This window comes from Stegostoma tigrinum, chromosome 37, assembly GCF_030684315.1.
Source record: "Stegostoma tigrinum isolate sSteTig4 chromosome 37, sSteTig4.hap1, whole genome shotgun sequence".
In the NCBI taxonomy this organism is placed as follows: Eukaryota; Metazoa; Chordata; class Chondrichthyes; order Orectolobiformes; family Stegostomatidae; genus Stegostoma; species Stegostoma tigrinum.
Genome location: NC_081390.1, coordinates 20,735,396 through 20,754,053, shown reverse-complemented (window position 1 = coordinate 20,754,053; position 18,658 = coordinate 20,735,396). Strand labels below are relative to the sequence as shown.

Genomic DNA, 18,658 nt, shown 5'->3' with positions numbered 1-18,658 from the left:
GATATGGCCAGCCACTAAACTACTGGGAGATACTAAGGTTAGTCACTCAACATCCCTGAACAGAACTATGTGGAGTTTGCACATTCTCCCCGCGTCTGCGTGGGTTTCCTCCCTCAGTCCAAAGGTGTACTGGGTAGGTGGATTGACTGTGCCAAATTGCCCCATAGTGCCTGGAGTATAGCCATGGGACTAAGTAGACCAGCCATGGGAGACGTAGGGTTACAGGGAAAGGGTAGGGGGATGGGACTGGGTGGGACGCTCTTCAGAGGGGCAATGATTACTTGTTGGGCCAAATGGCCTGTTTGCACACTGTAGGGATTCAATGATTCTATGAACTATTACAGACAAATTGCGAATCGACATTGCTATATCCAAAATAATGGGGCCATCCAATTTGTATCCTGTTAACTTTGTTTCTCTCACTGCACATGCTGCTACACCTGATGAGGATTCAGAGCATTTTCCGATTTATTCCTGACTTTCAACATCTGTAGTACTTTCCTTTTGTTACCAATTTCCAAATGGATTGGCCCAGCAGCTTTGATGTTAGTCAGAGTAATTTGCTGTCAAAGCCATGACATTGCATTGATTCAGTGCAACTGAATTGCCTGCCAGTTGCAAAAGGACTAAATTCAGAAACTGAATATAATTTATTTTGACGAACTAGACCATTATGTTACTGAATCAATTGAGAGTGACCCTTGAGCAAATACATAAATCTCACATCAATGGATAGAATCGAAGAAATGAAAGGCTTTATTTTTGCATGGATTTTAAGTGCTGGCCAGGAGAACATGTTGCAGAAGATTTTCACTGAAAAGTGTCATTGTTAGCAAGTGGTATTTTACATCGTAAGGTCAACACAGGTCAAATGTTTTCCACTTGGCCACAGTCAATTTTAGTTGCAAAAGATATTTGTTGCATATAGGAAACAGCAGGAAAAACCAAATATAGACAAGTGTACAATTTTTACATGTGCAAAAATATTTGTATTTGAAATTTCATCTCTCTTCCTACTCATTCTTGATAATGTGGAGCAGTTTTATACAGTTTATACAGGTGAACTCTATCCACAAAAAAATTACAGATGTTGAACCTTCTAAAACCAAGATTTATTCTTGTTAATTTTGAGCTCCAAATGATATAGGGATTGAGAGAATATAATTTTTTAAAAATTCATTCATGATATATGGGCTTTGATGGCAACCCTAGAATTTATTGCTCACCCTAATTGCCCATTGTGAAGGTGGTAATGAGCTACTCTCTTGAATCACTGCAGTCCATGTTACTCAGGTGTACCATAGTGCTGTTAGGGAGGGAGTTCCAGGATTTAGACCCAATGATACTGAAAGAATGGTGATATATTTCCAAGTCTGGATGGTGTATGGCTCAACAAGGAACTTGCAGGTAGTGTGTACCTATCTATCTGCTGCCCTTATTCCAGGTCCATTCTAAGGTGATTTGGTGAATTTCTGCAGTACATCTGGCATTTGGTACACACTACTGCAACTGAGTTAGTCCAGGACAGAGTGAATGTTTGTGGACTACACATCAATCAAGTTGGCTGCTTTGTCTTTGATGGTGTTAATCTTAATGAGTTTTGATGGGACTGTACCCATCCAGGCTGGGGGGCAGTATTCCATCACACTCCTGAATTGACCTCTGCAGACAGTCTTTGCTGAGTCAGGAGTTGAGTCACTCACAACAGGACTGCTAGACTCTAAGCTACTCCTGTAGCTACCAGCTTTATATGGCGAGCTCTGTTCCGTTTCTGGTGGACATTTGTCCCCAGGATGTTGATACTGGGAGATTCAGCAACAGAGATACATTTGAATGTCAAAGGACAATTTTTAAATTCTCTCTTGTTGGGGATGGTCATTGCCTAGCACATGAGCATTCCGCAGAGATGTCCTGTAGCAGAGATCACTGACATCCAACAACTGCAATCTTCCTTCAGTCAGTGAAGAATTTGCTCCCTTGGTTTCCATTGATACCAGTTTTGCTCAGGCTCCTTTATACCACACTTGGTCAAATGTGATCTTGATGTCAGAGGCAGTCACTTCCACCTCACCTCGGGAATTCAGCTCTTTACCAAACCATATTATCAAGAATGAGTAGGAAGAGAGATGAAATTTCAAAAACAAATATTTTTGCACATGTAAAAATTGTACACTTGTCTATATTTGGTTTTTCCTGCTGTTTTCTACATGCAACAAGTAACTTTTGCAACTAAAGTTGACTGTGGCCAAGTGGAAAACATTTGACCTATGTTAACCTTACGATGTAAAATACCACTTGCTAGCGCTGATACTTTTCAGTGGAAATCTTCTGCAACATGTTTGAACGAAGGCTATAATGAGATCAGGAGCTGAAAGCCCTGGCAGAACTCACACTGACACTGGATGCAAATACTTCAACCTTGTCTTTACACCGAAATAAGGGCTCTCCAATCATTAAAGATAGGGATATTTGCAGAGGTCTCCTATCCAAAGTGTTGTTAAATTTTTCCATCACCGTGCAAAACTGGACTTGGCAGGAGTCCAGAACGTAGATGTGATCCTTTGATTGTGAGATCACTTAGCTTTGTCTATCACTTACTGCTTATGCTGTTTGAAACACAAATAGACCTGTTTTGTGGCTTCATCAGGCTGACACCTCCTTTTCAGGTAGGTCTGGTGCTCATTCTGGCATGCTCTCTTGCACTTTTCAGGCACCAGGGTTGATCCTCTGGCTTGAAAGTAATGATAAAATGTGAGATAAGACAGATTAGGACGTTGTTCATTGTGCTGGAGTATGATTCTGCTGTTGATGATCCCTAACACTGCATTACTAGATCTGTTTAAAGTATATTTGGTTTTGCACAGTGATAGTGCCACACAACACACTGGAGGCTGTCCTCGATGTGAAGATGGGACTTTGTCTCCGATAGGACACTCTTACCTCTACTGCCATGGATAGATGCATCTGTAGTAGCCAGACTGGTAAGCATTAAATCCGCTTTTCTCTCTTGTTGATTCCCTAACCAGCAGCCTCAGACCCAGTCTATCAGCTATGTTCTTTCAGACTCAACCATCTCTATCAGTGCTGCTTCTGTCAAGCCATCTTGGAGATGGACTTTGAAGTATTCCATCCAGAGTACATTCTGCGCTCTTGCCACCTCAGTGCTTCCTCCAACTGGCGTTCAAAATGGATGATTACTGATTCATCAGCCAAGTGGCAGTGGGGCTGCAGCAATAGTGATCAGTTGGAGGTTTCTTTGAACATAGTTGACCTGATGCCATGAAACTTCATGGGGTCCAAAGTCAATTTTGAGGACTTCCATGTCCGCCCTGACTATATGCCACTGTATTACCACCTCACCCTTGATCTGTCTTGGCTGCAGTGTTGTCTGGGACATTGTATTTCAGGATAAGACTGTGAGTATAACAATGTGTCGTTTGACTAGCCTGTGATTAGAACCAGATTTCGGGAAGCAACATTTTGCGAGGTCAATGAGCTAAGTTAGCCATTTTTATTTCCAGTGTCTAGGACTATTTGGTGTCACAACTTGTTTTGGGGACTTTTTAGCGGTTGATACAACTGACTGGCTTTCTCTGCTATCTCAGAGGGTGCTTACTGTTTTGTTGTGCGTCTGGAGTCTCATGTAGCCAGACAGTGTAAGGACAGCTGTTTTCATTTCCTGAAGCGTTAGTGAAACGGAAATGGCTTTTTACAATTGCTGTTGGTTTCACAGTCATCATTAGATTTAATTCCAGGTTTTTGTTGAATAAGAATTTCATCATCTGCCCCAGTGGAAGTCAGAAATCACACAACACCAGGTTATAGTCCAACAACTGCTCCTTCATCAGGAGTTAGTAAGAAAGGCAGTGTCAGAGACAGAATTTATAAGTAAAAGATCAAAGGTTCACACCATTGATGAGGAAGTACTAAACAAACCCAAGCTGCTATTAAATCTTTAATCAATTAGAAGGTTTTAATTGATTAATATGTACATGTAAGTCGGTCAATATGGTGTTTTGTAAATTCCTACTTCTCCTCTTGTAATATCATTCATTCATGTTTGAGGGGACTGAAGTGTTATGACAGTGGGTTGTAACCCTGAATTACATGCAGGCATATTGAACTTTGAAATAAAATGTGCTTTTTATATGTATAAAGAAAGCCTGTTAAGCCATAAATGGCTAATAATAAAACCCTAGAATAGAATTTTCTGACTGGCGGCTGTGCACACCCATAGAATACCATATCTGTAGTATGTCAGGGAAACATCTAACAGAGAGACTTAAAAGGAAGAGATACAAGGCAAAATCAGATTGCCCCCCTCAGCAGGAACACCTGTGGTTGATATTTGAGACTGTGAACAAGTAGAAAGATGTGTTTGCATTCTACTCCCTCAGGAATGCACAAGTGCATGGATTTAAATTCTCTGCAGCCCTGTTTTCAGTGTGTTCCTGTTTGAGAGTGAGCTGGAGTAGACTAGTTTGCTGTAAAGACAAGTAGTAGACAATCCTGCACTGCAGGGAAAGAAAGACTTTCTCTCACTCTGAATGTTGGAAGCTAGGTGAGATAGTGAATTTACTGTTGAAGAGGAATCAGGACAAAATCCTGTCAATTTACTCGTAAAGACAAGAATCTCAAAATCTTCACTGTCAGTGTTACCAGTCTTGTCCAACAGCCTCCATCTACATTTCACAGAACCCAGAGACTAATCCATATATTTTTTAAATGTTATCATTTAACTCAATTCACATTTCTAGTCTCTGTATATGCATCGTAATTTATTACCTTAAGTAGCAAATAAACTCACCTTTTAAGGACGGCACAGTGGTTAGCACTGCAGCCTCACAGCACCAGGTAATTCGATTCCAGCCTCAGGTGACTGTCTGTGTGGAGTTTGCACATTCTCCCTGTGTCTGTGTGGGTCTCCTCTGGGTGCTCTGGTTACCTCCCACAGTCCAAAGACATGCAGGTTAGTGTATATTGGCCATGCTAAATTGAGCTGTAGTGTGCAGGGATGTGCAGGCTAGGTGGGTTAGCCACGGTAAATATGGGGTTATGGGATTGGGTAGGGGTTTGGGTCTGATGGGATGCTCTTCGCAGGGTCAGTGTGGTCTCAATGGACAAAATGGCCTCTTTCCACACCAAAAGGATTCTAGGATTCTTCCTTTAACTGACGAAATACTAGTCAACTTGGCTCATTTTCAAATATGCATGCATTTAAATTGGGAGAAAGTATTTCTGAGGGAAGGAACTATTTTTAAATTAAACCAATGGAGAGAGGAAGGTTGAATTAAGAAGGAGAGTCGGTTCTTCCCTTCTCAACGAGAACCTTAAACATTGGGAGTGGCAGGTGGAGGTGGAGGTTGTGGGGGGGAAACGAGGCAGCATTTTCGCATCCAGCATTTCAACAAATACGGGGAACCTCACCTGGTGAGTGATCACAGCAAAATTGACTTACCCCCTTTTAATAAACTTACCCCCTTTTATTTTAAACTTATGTCCCTTATAGTTGACATTTCTACTCTGTCCACACCTCTCAAAGTTTTCTAATCCTCTATCATGTTGCCTCCCATCCTTCAATGTTCAAGTGAAAACAAACCAAATTTGTGTAATCTCTCCTCCTAGCTAATACCCTCCAAACCAGCCAACACCCAGGCAAAGATAACAAAGTGTGAAGCTAGATGAACACAGCAGGCCAAGCAGCGTCTTAGGAGCACAAAAGCTGACGTTTTGGGCCTAGACCCTTCTCTAGGCCTGAAACATCAGCTTTTGTGCTCCTAAGATGCTGCTTGGCCTGCTGTGTTCATCCAGCTCCACACTTAGTTATCTCGGATTCTTCAGCATCTGCAGTTCCCATTATCTCTCTCAAAAACATCCTGGCAACGTTGTTGCACTGAAAGCTGCTACCAGCACCAGTCCCCACTAAAGACAGATATTAAACGATAGCTGTTCAAGTTGATATTTTTTCAATAATTTCTGTCTTTCTGTTGAGCAATTTAGCTTGGCCAAAGCTGAAGCAATTCGGTTAGTGAAAGCCTTAAATCAATTCCTTCAGTAACTCCAGGAGTGCACAACTGATGTGATTTATGCTGTAATGTGGAGATAAATTCAAAGAATTTCAATGGACCAAAATAGTGCCTGTGCCTTCTCTTTGATAGGGCTCCCTCATTAATCCCTACATGCTAGCTTTCCTCACTAAAACACCGTAAAAGCCTGTTAAATTACAGTGTAATTGCTTTTGAGTATTTCTATTTAATCCATTTTCACCACCATTCCAGGTAGTGCATTTTTCCAAATCTTCTGTGTGAAAGTCTTCCTCCTCATTCCAGTTCTAATGCTTCTACCCATTATTTTAAGTCTATAAACTTTGGTTCCTCACCACTTGCCAGAGAAAACAACTTATCCTAATTTGCTCTACCAAAACCCATAAGGACACACTGAATGCTAAATTAAGGCATTTCTCTTACTCTGCTGCAAGGAGAACTGTCTCAGCTTTCCCAATCTCTCCACAAGAGAACAGAGAACAGTACAATGCAGGAACTGGCCCTTCTGCCTACCAGGACTGCGCTGATAAGTGACACCTTTCTAAACTAAAATCCTCTTGCCTCTATGCTGTCCGTATCCCTCTATGTTCAGCTTATTCATGTATCTGTCGAGATGCATCTTAAACATCGCTGCTGCATCTGCCTCAACAACCTCTTCTGGCAGTGCATTTCAGCTATTTGTCACCATCTGTGTAAAAAGCCCACCTCTCAAGTCTGCTCGAAACTTTTACCCCCTTTTGTGTTAAACTTATATCCCTTATAGTTGACATTTCTGCTCTGTTCATGCCTCTCAAAGGCTTGTAATCCTCTATCATGTTGCCTCGCATCCCTCAATGTTCAAGTGAAAACAATCCAAATTTGTCTAATCTCTCCTCCTAGCTAATACCTCCAAACCAACCAACATCCTGGTAAACTGTCCCTGCACCCTCTCCAAAGCCTCCTCATCCTTCTGGTGGTCTAGCGACCAGAACTGTGTGCAATATTCCAAATACAGCCTCACTAAAGCCCTACATGGCTTCACAGACGTCTGTACAATTAACTGTGATCCTGGAGACATGGGAGACAGTCAGTGTAGTGGGAATGTCACTGGGTTAGTAATCCAAGCATTGGTTTAAAAATCCACCATGACAACCTGTGGAATTTAAATTCAGTTAATTTCTCTTTCATAAGTGGAGATGACAACTAGCTTTAATAATGTCAACCATGAAATTACATGTTGTTAAAAACAAATCGGGTTGTCAAGCAAAAGAAATCTGTCATCCTTACCAGATCTGGTCTACATGTGACTTCACTAATGGCATTGGTCCCTTATCCAAGATGGTGGCGGGGTAGGGTTCCTGAGCCAGAGCTCATCCACACTGGCCACTTTTCTTCCTTTTTTTCTCATTTTTGCTCTTTTTTAAAGATTTTTCTTCGACTTATTTTCGCAACTTACCTTCTGGGGGGAGCTCAGTCGTGGGGGGCAGCGGCAGTGACTTGGGGCCCAGAGCGGGGACTACAACAGAAGGCCACAAGGCAGCTGGTGTGCCCGAGAGAAGGCTAGCGGTGGGCGGCATCGTGGTAATGGCTGGCAGCCCTGATTGGCACCACTGCAGGACCCTGGCAATCAATGACCAGGTGGCTGGTGAGGCTGGATGGTGGTCAGAGGTGAGACAGCAATGCAGAGATCGGGAGATGGAACCCTCCTGGGGAAATCCCAGCCTGGAATAACTGCAAGCCCATGGCTAAAGCTGTAATTTGGAACTTTTAACTTTATTTCTTAACTACTACTTTATACCGAGGAGAACTGTAATGTTCAACTTTTAACTCATTTCTTTATTTTTCTACCTTTTACCCAAGACTTTGTACCTAGATACCTTGTACCCAAAATGGCCCCCGTGACATCGTAAGCTTTTCACTGTACTCCTGTATCCCTGACCTTGAGTACACATGATGATAAACTTAATTCTAGCTGCTTTCAGAAATAGTCTAGGAAGTTCAAAGGCAATTAGACCTTGTCAGCAATGCATGCATTTCACAAAAGAATAAAAACAAGGCCATCATTCATCCTGTTAAATCTCCTGTATAACATCTTCAAGCTGTAGAGGCGCTTACTGAAATGTGGAACACAGTTTGTGCGTAAGGCCTCAGTGAAGACAAAACCCCTGTGATTTCTAATGGTTCATTTTAACCTCTTTTGCTTTTCTCCCTCCTTTACAAGGCCATAATGAGCTTCAAAGGCTGGAGTAAGAAGTCATGAATTTGAGATCGTTATGAACAAATTCACTGTGAAAATGAAGAGACATTACTTAGGTGAGTGGTTAGAATGTGGAACATGCTATGATGGAAAGTGTTTGAAGCAAACAGCTTAGAGGCCTTCAGAAGGAAACAAGATGAGTCTAGATGAGAGTAAAATTTGACAGCAAGACATTTTGAAAGGTTGAGATGAAGTAAATTGAGTGGGCAGACTCTGGTTTTGAGTAGAAAAAGCAGCATAAACTGGTTGGCTTGTTTCTGTGCTGTACACTCTGTGTAATGTTATTTAAAGGCAAGCACTTCACATGTTTTCCTAATCTTTTCCTGAGTATTATATTGCATCAAATCAAAAAACCTATAGGCGCTTGGCTTAGGTAGAGAGTATGAAGAGAAATCCCACAGGAAAACTTTTATTTTTCATTTTCTCAAGGTTAAATTGTGTTTCTTTTTAAAATGGACAATCTTGGTAGACTCATAAAATGGCTGAGGCTGATCACATGATCATATTTCCAGAAGCTTCTGAACCCCCTGCGTTGTACATCCCGGCTAAAGGAATTGATACAAAGGAACTGGAGACCAATTGTCTGCTTCCTGTTAGCTCTGGACAAAGGAAAGCATCAAGATGTATTTTGCCGAAATGAGGTCTAAAACTCTCACAGTTACCTCACGTCTGGCATTGAAACTCTAGGGTAAGGGGAGGTAAAAAAAAATCCACAAATAAAACAAATAACTGCTGATGCTGGAAATCTGCAACAAAAAAAAAGAATTTGCCGCAAAAACTCAGCAGGTCTGGCAGCATCTGTGGAGAGAAAGCAGAGTTCAAGTTCAGTGATGCTTTTTCAGAAACAAAAAGTGAAATTTCTGGAAAAGCTCAACAACACATCTTGTACCCTGCTCAGATGTCACTAAACGACACAGTGAGCTAATTAAAGACCTGGGTGATCTCTTGGTGTCTTGGCCAACACTCATCCCTCATCATACAATGTTTCAACTGATTGTTCATCTCATTCTTGATGCTGTGTTGCTGCTGATTAAGACTGACTACCATTGAATACCTGCAGTTAACGTACTTTACAGTATTTTGTCATGTGTAACACTTTGCCATTCTTTGATTCCTATAGAAATATCATGTTGATAATACAACTACAACAATGGCTACTTGTTTTTATATAGTCTCCTTACAGAATAAAACACCCAATGAGCCTCATGGGGTGACAACATCTGACATCAAACCAATAAAGAAGATATGAACGAAACAATATTAAATTACTGCAGATTCTTGAAAGCTGAAACAAAAACAAACAAAAAAAGTTGCCTGAAAAATTCAGGCAGCATCAGTGGAGAGGAATAAATGTCAATGTGCAGGTCAACGGCCCTTCATCAGAACCTTTTTAGCAGCAATGGTGGGATGAATGGCCAAAGGCTTTAAGAAGTTTTTAAAGAGACGGTTAGGGTGGGAATCCAGAGCTTAGCGCTCAGGCAACTGAAGGCAGCACCATTCCACCTAGGAGTGATGAAAAGTGAACCTGTTGTAAGTTAGTTTGTCCTTTGTTCAAGGCACAGTGACAGACAATATCAACATTGTTACTGTGTAATTCAGCTATGTGTCTCTAACTTGAGTTCTATGTTGCTGGTGGGATAGGTCAACTCTTTGATATTATCAGAATTTTCTGTTAAATCCCATGGAACAGATTCCCACTGTTTCAGTTCCTAGTCACCACTTATTTTTATAGAATCAACAGGATGGCAGCCCTTTCCTTATCATTCAAATGTACTTTCCTAATCAACTTACAGAAACATTATTACACACATCTGGAGCAGATAGGACTTGAATTCAAGCCTCCTGTGCCAGTGATAGGGATACTACAACTGCTCCATAAATACCTTTCAAATTGTTCTTAGTGCTGTTCTCATGAATGACTATTATTCACAGCTATTTGTATTTGAAAGGATTAATGCTGAATAAAATAGCCCTTTATGGAAGAGTAAATACAAACAAATCAAGGTGATTGCTTTTGGAGGGCTAATCGTTCTTTAATTATCTAATTTCTCTTCCTTCTATCTTGCCATACAATTGATATTTCTACATTTAGTACCTGTATTTATATTGGCTTTTATCATGTGGTTTGATGCCACACACAATGAGTTTGGATTCCAGACAGACTGGCCGAAGGAAATGCAACAGTAAAAACTGTCTTTAGACTTAAGCTTCAAATCAACACTATTTATTATACGTTAATACTAAATACTGCTGCACATTGTAATCATGGAGATATTGGACTCTGATTTTATGGTTACAATAAGTAAGAGCTAATTATCTTCTTCATGTGTTCATGTCCATGTGCTTTTGTGCCTTCCAGTCTGGTATCTCTTGTGGGAGATGTAGCAGTTTGGATCGGAAATTGGCTTGCTGAAAGAAGACAGAGGGTGGTAGTTGATGGGAAATGTTCATCCTGGAGACCAGTTACTAGTGGTGTACCGCAAGGGTCAGTGTTGGGTCCACTGCTGTTTGTCATTTTTATAAATGACCTGGATGAGGGCGTAGAAGGATGGGTTAGTAAATTTGCAGACCACACTAAGGTCGGTGGAGTTGTGGATAGTGACGAAGGATGCTGTAGGTTGCAGAGAGACTTAGATAAGCTGCAGAGCTGGGCTGAGAGGTGGCAAATGGAGTTTAATGCGGACAAGTGTGAGGTGATGCACTTTGGTAGGAGTAACCGGAAGGCAAAGTACTGGGCTAATGGTAAGGTTCTTAGCAGTGTAGATGAGCAGAGAGATCTCGGTGTCCATGTACACAGATCCTTGAAAGTTGCCACCCAGGTTGACAGGGCTGTTAAGAAGGCATACAGTGTTTTAGCTTTTATTAATAGAGGGATCGAGTTCCGGAACCAAGAGGTTATGCTTCAGCTGTACAAAACTCTGGTGCGGCTGCACTTGGAGTATTGCGTACAGTTCTGGTCACTGCGTTATAAGAAGGATGTGGAAGCTTTGGAAAGGGTGCAGAGGAGATTTACTAGGATGTTGCCTGGTATGGAGGGAAGGTCTTATGAGGAAAGGCTGAGGGACTTGAAGCTGTTTTCATTAGAGAGAAGAAGGTTGAGAGGTGACTTAATTGAAACATATAAAATAATCAGAGGGTTAGACAGGGTTGATAGGGAGAGCCTTCCTTGTGGAGCCTTCCACGACATCCTTGTGAGGTAGCTTCAGGATCCTGAAACCCTCACACAGCATGAAGCAACAGAAATGCTCACTGGTGACTTGGTTGGCCAAGATGTCTTTTTATTCATTCATAGGATGTAGGCGTTGCCAGCTGGGCCAGCACTTACTACACATCCCTTGGTGTTTGGAGAGGTTAGTGGGGAGTAGACTTCTTCAACAACAGCAGTCCATTTGGGTAGGTAGGGTCACACTGTTGTTAGGGAGAGACTTCCAGATTTTTGACCCAGAGACATTGGAAGAATGGCAGTATAGTTCCAAATCAGGATGATGAGTAGCTTGGAGGGGTTATTGTAGAGAGAGGAGTTCCCAATTATCTGATACAACAAGGTGTAGAGCTGGATGAACACAGCAGGCCAAGCAGTATCTGAGGAGCAAGAAAACTGATGTTTCGGGCCTGGACCCTTCTTCAGAAATCTGCAGTCTTTGTCCTTCTAGACTGTAGCAATCATAGGTTTTTAAGATGCTGTTTGAAGGATCATTGGTGAATTTGAATTTTCACAGTGCATCTGGTAGATGGTAGAGTGCTGCAACTGAGTACTTGGGGGTTGAATGTTTCTCGGTGTAATGCCAATCAACAGGGCATTGTCCTGGATTGTGTCAAACTTATTGGTTATCAATAGAGCTGCACTCATCCAGGCAAGTGGGGAGCATTACATCACACTCCTGAACTTATAGATGGTGGATAAGCTTTGGGGAAATCACAGAAGGATTCCTAATCTCTGGCCTGCTTTTGTATCTAATGTATTTCTTTGACGAGTCCAGTTCAGTTGCTGGTCAACGGTAACTCCCAGGATATTGATCATGGGGTATTCAGGATTGTGGTGTTACCACAAGACTCTCCCAACATGTTATAAATAGAGAGGAGAAGGGAAATGGCTTTGAATTAGAACCTTTAATAACTCCTGTAGGTATTTTTTTAAGATGGAAGTGTTGTGAAGTGATTCAGTAAGTCCCCATTCACCAGGATGATTGTAAATTTGCAAGAGGCATTTATTGTTCTCTGTGTTCCACTGAAGCAAATTGAACATACAGTGTGAATCAATACCAAGCAGTGTTCTCTTCAGCCAACAATGAAAGTAGAGTCAAAAAGATCAAAATAATCATATTCTGGAATGAGAAACAAAGAGAGGTTTTGACTGTTGGTGTATCAAAATAAAATATCAGAGTAGTGCAGTCAAACAGAGCTAACAAAATATGGACTAGAGAACTGGAGAACCACAGACTGAATGAACACTGAAATAAGTGAAGTGATCCTTCATGTTTTACAATGGGCTCTGCACCCATATACAACTCTTTCTCAATACTAAAAATGTCTTGTTCCTTTTTTGGTTGCTTCATGTTATTAAAGTTGGGGCATCAGATACTTTGATTGCATTTTAATGCAGTTCAATTGCGATACTCTGCCTGGCAGTGATCAGCACGTGAAGCTTGTGACAATCTCAATAGTTGCCCATTCTTGGCTGAAATAAATGGGAACCAATGTGATTTGGTGACTGCGAGAACAACAACAATAGGTTTCAGTTGTATAGCACCATGTACTTCACATGAGCGTTAACAACCTAGATTTGACGCAGGTCACAAGTGGTGTAGGAATAAATGACAAAAAGCCTGGTCAAAGAGGTTGGTTTAAAAGCACATTGTAAAGAGTGAGAGAGATGCAGAATTGGAAATGTGTATGGTCAAGGGAATTAAGGAGCTAGGGCCCAAGCACAGCCATGAATGATGGAGGAATTAAACATAGGATTCTGCAAGAGGCTGGAATTGGAGGAGAACAGAGAGTTGGGGTTGCAGAGCCGTGGGCATTATAGAGAGAAGCGAGGCCACAGAGGTTCTTGAAAACAAGATCAAGACTTTTAAAATGTTACCAACACAAAGAAATCTTTAGTATCGAGAAGTTTTTGGCTCTTTGGCACAATAGTCTAAAGATGGGCAGGTTGGGATGGATTGGCTCTTCTAAATTGCCTCCAGTTTGCAGGGATGTGCAGGTTAGGTGGGTTAGCCATGGGAAATGCAGGGTTACAGGGATAGGGCAGGGGGGTAAGTCTGGGTAGAATGTTCTTTGGAGGGTCAGTGTGGACCCGATGGGCTGAATGGCCTGTTTTCACATTGTAGGAATTCCATGATTCTATGAATAGTTGTTATGTGCTCTGATACTATTTACATCATGTTACGCTATGATACCTTCTATTCTTATCTTTCATATTAATCAGGGCTACGGGAGATTGAAAAGAGTGCTCAACTGTTGTGTTAATCTCAGGAGAGAACCAATCTTTCCGACCACCATCTCAGCCAGTTCTCCAATAAACCACGGCCGAAAACATCCAAACAATACAAGCGACAGTGAGTGTGTACGGCCACGGAGCCAGGTACTTTGGTGGGATTCATTCATTGGTGGTCCCTCACAGACGAGGATGACTCTCTTCCATTCTCGGGCTGAGTCAGTAGGTGGCTGTACAGACCAATGGGGCTGCCGCAGGCTCTGTTACACTTGGGGCAGGTGGTGGTCCCGGGAAGGGGTGGGTGGGGCATTGGTGCGGCAGTGCGCTCCTTTCTCTGTTTTCGCTCGGCTTCCGCTCCTTACCCCTCAGCAAGTCTTGAGGTGCTCGGTGCCTTCCTGGATTCTCCTCCTCCGCTTTGGACGGTCTTGGGCCAGTGATTCCCAGGTGTCAGTGGGATTCACAGAACTGTAAGGGGACAGAGGGTGGGCTGTTCAGCCCATCATGTCTGCACTGGCTCTCTGAGCAAAACTGAAAAGCTATTGTTGGGGAACCCACAGCTGAGGGAGAGAGAGAAGTGAGAGAGAGAGAGAAAGAGAGAGAGAGAGAGGGAGAGGGGAGGGAGAGAAAGAGATTTTGTTATTTGTTGCAGCTTTTCAATCAAAACTGCTGGAAAATACTAACTACAGCAATATGCTTCCTGTGTTGCCAGAACTGTGCCTATAGCTTGAACATGGTGACAGAACCATGGCAGGTATAAAGTGTCAATACTCCTTATCATTCTGAGGAAGGGTCACTGGACCCAAAACGATAACTCCGATTTTTTTTCTTCACAGATGCTGCCAGACCTGCTGAGCTTTTCCAGCAACTTTGTCTTTGTTCCTGATTTACAGCACCCGCAGTTCTTTCAGTTTTTATAAAGTGGCACCTCACCTGAGAGTGATGAAGGGTCTAGGTCCGAAACGTCAGCTTTTGTGCTTCTGGGATGCTGCTGGGCCTGCTGTGTTCATCCAGCCTCACATTTCATTACCTCACCTGAGAGTGATGTGTCTGGCCTGTTTGCTGCAATCTATGCTCCATGAACTAAGATGGTCTAAATGACAGTGGTCATCATTGCCATGAGAGATGGGCCAGGCCACATTGCTGCAGAACTCACTAATTATTTGGTAATCTCTCAGTTGTCCTTCGTGGAAAGGGTTGTACAGAGATAGATCTTTTTCTCACAAGGCCATCAGGCAATGGTCAGCACCTAATGTACTCGAGCCCCTACATGGAAGTGAGGTGTCCAATCCTGTCGGATGGTTACCTGGGCAGAATGCTGAGGCCATTTGGCAGAAAGCCTCCCCACCAGGAACATCCAATAAGCACTAAGACACAGCTTGGCTGCTGGCAGGAAGTGCACTTCCTGTCACATGGTCCCCCAGTCTCTCCCTCAAGATGGCTGCAGCGGTGAAGGGTTGACCATCCTTAATGGCCCCAGAGAAGGTCGTGGTGAGCTGTCTTCCTGAACTGCTGCAGTCTACATGATGTAAGATTTGTTTGTTTTAAGTTCATAAATGACATTTAAATTCCTCCCAATCATGCATTGCTGTCTTATTTTCTAGAGGGCAGTTAAGAGTCAGCCACATTGCTGTGGGCCTAGAGTCACCTGTAGGCCAAACTGGGTAAGACTGGCAGTTCCTTTCCCTAAAGAGCATTAATGAATCAGATGGTTTTTGCAACAGTCAGCAATAGATTCATGGTCACCATTAGACTCTTAATTCCAGATTTTCTTTTTATTGAATTCAAATTCCATCATCTGCCATGGCGGGATTCGAACCCACGACCCCAGAACATTATCTGAGTCTCTGGATTATCAGTCCAGCGATAATATCACTAGGCCATTGCCTTTCCTCAGGAGTTCCCACAATACTGTTAGAGAGGGAATTCCAGGATTTTGACTGAGTCACAGTGACATAATTCCTAGTCAGGATGGTGAGTATCTTGGAGGGGATCTTGCAGGTCGTGGTTGTGTGCCGTATCTGCTGTGCTTGTCCGTCTCAATGGCAGAAGCTTTGGAAGATACTGTTGAGCGAGACTTGATGAGTTGGCAATTGCTGCTTGTGAAATCTCGCTGTGCACAAATTGGCCACTGCTTTAGCTACATTATAACGGGTGACCACACTTCAAAAATAAGGTGTTGTCTGCAAAGCACTTTGGGACATAGAAAGCTCATGAACGGTAATATGCAAACGTAAATCTGTCTTTTTTTTTCCAGGAGGTTTTGTTTTGTGTAAACTCTTGATTCAGTGTTTTGTAAATGATGTCTTCGTGTTAAACCGAAGACATTTCCACAGAAAGGACACGTTGGACCAACCGGCCACTGTTTATATATACACGCCAAATGCAAGCACCCAAGATCATGTAGCACCAACACTCACCTGTTTCCACAGAAACATCGCTGTAAAAGTCTCTTCCATCCTGTGCTACTTCCATTCAGAAAACAAATAGAAACCAAATAGAAACTCATCAGGACACACAAATGACCTTTAAATCCCTCTCAGTCACGCACCCAACTTTAACTTGAACAATCCCAATTTTATTTTTGCCTTCATTCTGTTCCCATGATAAGTGCATTCTATTCAGTGGCTGCTCTTACTACTAAGAACTCCCTGACCTTAATTCTAAAACTGGCTGTAACCTGTTTGAGAAGTTGCTGTTGATGAGACTGCACCTGGAGTACTCTATACATTTTTAGCCTCCTTACTTAAGAAGGCCAATTCATGTTTTGGAGGCTGTTTAGGGGAACTTGGCTAAGCTAATTCCTGGGATGAATGGGGATTGTCTTATGAGGTAAAGTTCTTGATCTGAATTGATTTATTGTAGTCAGATGTACCTAAGTACAGTGAAAAGTTCTGTTTTGCACGCAGTACAAGCAGGTCATAGCAAGTGAGGACATATAGATCATAGGTGCTGAGAGTGAGCGAGGCATACAAGTTTACAACTGCACAGGAAGTGCACAAAGCAAGATCAACACTAGGGAGATCAACATTATTTGAAATTAGAGAGGTTGGGCCTGTATTCTTCGGAGCTTAGGTTAGTCCTGTATTCAATGGAGTTTAGAAGAATGGAAAGTAATAAAGTCATAGAGGTCAGTGTGGAAAAGAGGCCTTTCGGTCCATCATGTTTGTGCCAGTCAATAAACATCCACCTATTCTAACCGCATTTTCCACCAGTGGGCCTGTAGCCTTCAATGCTATGGCATTTCAAATGTTCATCTAAGAAGCTCTTAAATGTCTTGATGGTTCCTCATGCTATCATTCTTTCAGGCATGGAGTTCCAGATACTTTTTGAGGGAACAGATTTTTCCTCAAATCACTCTAAGCCTTCTGCTCCTTACCTTAAAACTGATTATTGACCCCTCTACCAAGGGGAAAGGTTTCTCCCTGTCGATGCACTTTGGAACTTTGTACACCTCAATCAGATCACCCCTCAGGGTCCTGTCCTCTAAGGAAAACAACCCCAGGCTATAGAGTCCCTCTTCATTGTTCAGAACATCCAGCCCAAGCTGCATCCTAGTGAGCCTCCTCTGCACTCTCTCGAGTACAATCCCATCCTTACTATATTGTGGCAATCAGAGCTGCACACAGTACTCCAACTGTGGCCTAATTAACCTTATGTACATTTCCATCATAGCCTCCTTGATCTTGTATTCAATATCTCAACTAATAAAGGCAAATATCCCAAATACCTTCTTAACCAGCTTATCTACCTGTCCTGCTGCATCAGGAATCTATGAACACACACAACAAGGCCCCTCTGAACCTCTGTATCTCCTAGAGTCCTACCATTGATTGTGTTCTCCCTTGCACTGTTATTCCTACCAAAAGGTGTCACCTCACACTTTTCAGCATTAAATCCCATTTGTCATCATTTAGTCCATCTGACCAGCCTATCTATATCATTCAATAGTCTTAATGAACTATACTATACTGAGAAGGTTGGGATTTTACACAGTAGATTCTGTTTAAGGTTGTGTGATATTCTAGTACTGAGGGTGACACGTTGATAATAAGGGATCAACCATTTAAGATAGAGATGATGAGGGATTTTTTTTCTCTAAAAGCATTGTCAGTCTTTGAGCTTCCCTTCCACTGGTCTGGGTCATTCTATATATTCAACAGATTTTTGATTGATGAAGGAGTCAATGTTTATGGTGGGAAGGCGGGGAAATGGAGTTATGTTCATATTCAGAACAGCCATTCTTTTATCATGCATCCTTATGCCAACATGTGAGAGTTCTGTTTCAGAAGGACTGATTGAAGGGAATGTAAAGTCAAGAACTAACTCCAGGCTTAAGATTCTTTGGAACTCCGATGTGAATAAATAAGCAATAAATACACAGGGTAATCTGAGATATACCACTCTGTAACCATACCATTGTATTGTTAACAGACTATTCCCTGTAATCGACCCCTCTTTCATTTTCTATCTAACTCCACCCACAATGTACTATTTATGCCCAGTGGAAAGCAGCTTTGCGTCATTATCGCAAGGTTGCTCCAGGGTCCGAGAGGCCTCATGCAACAGCCATGATTTTATTGAATGGTGGGCCAGGCTCAATATGTTACTCCAGCTCTTGTTTATTAAGGTTTTATGACCTTATGTCTGCACAGTGAGCAGTGCAATGCAGAATTACAAAAAAAAGTCTCACATTCATATGAGATAGCAAGAACTGCAGATGCTGGAGTCAGAGATAGCAAAATGTGGAGCTGGAGGAACACAGAAGAAGGGTCCTGACCCGAAACATCAGCTTTCCTGTTTCGCTGATGCTGCCAGGTGTTCCTCCAGCTGCACACTTTGTTATCCCACATTTATATATTGCTTTCCATATCCACCGGATATTCCAAAATGCTTTACAGTCCCAGAAAGTGAAATACTTTCCAAAGTGTAAACAGTATTGCA

At 42.2% G+C, this 18,658-nt stretch overlaps 1 long non-coding RNA gene across 1 annotated transcript; it reads left to right on the top strand.

The window, feature by feature from the left end:
• The first annotated feature begins 2,893 nt into the window (after window positions 1–2,893).
• LOC132206370 (uncharacterized) lies at window positions 2,894–13,846 on the top strand. The gene is made up of 3 exons (XR_009443019.1): window positions 2,894–2,981; window positions 8,245–8,336; window positions 13,709–13,846. It is a non-coding gene; the product is annotated as an uncharacterized LOC132206370 (long non-coding RNA).
• Window positions 13,847–18,658: the final 4,812 nt, after the last annotated feature.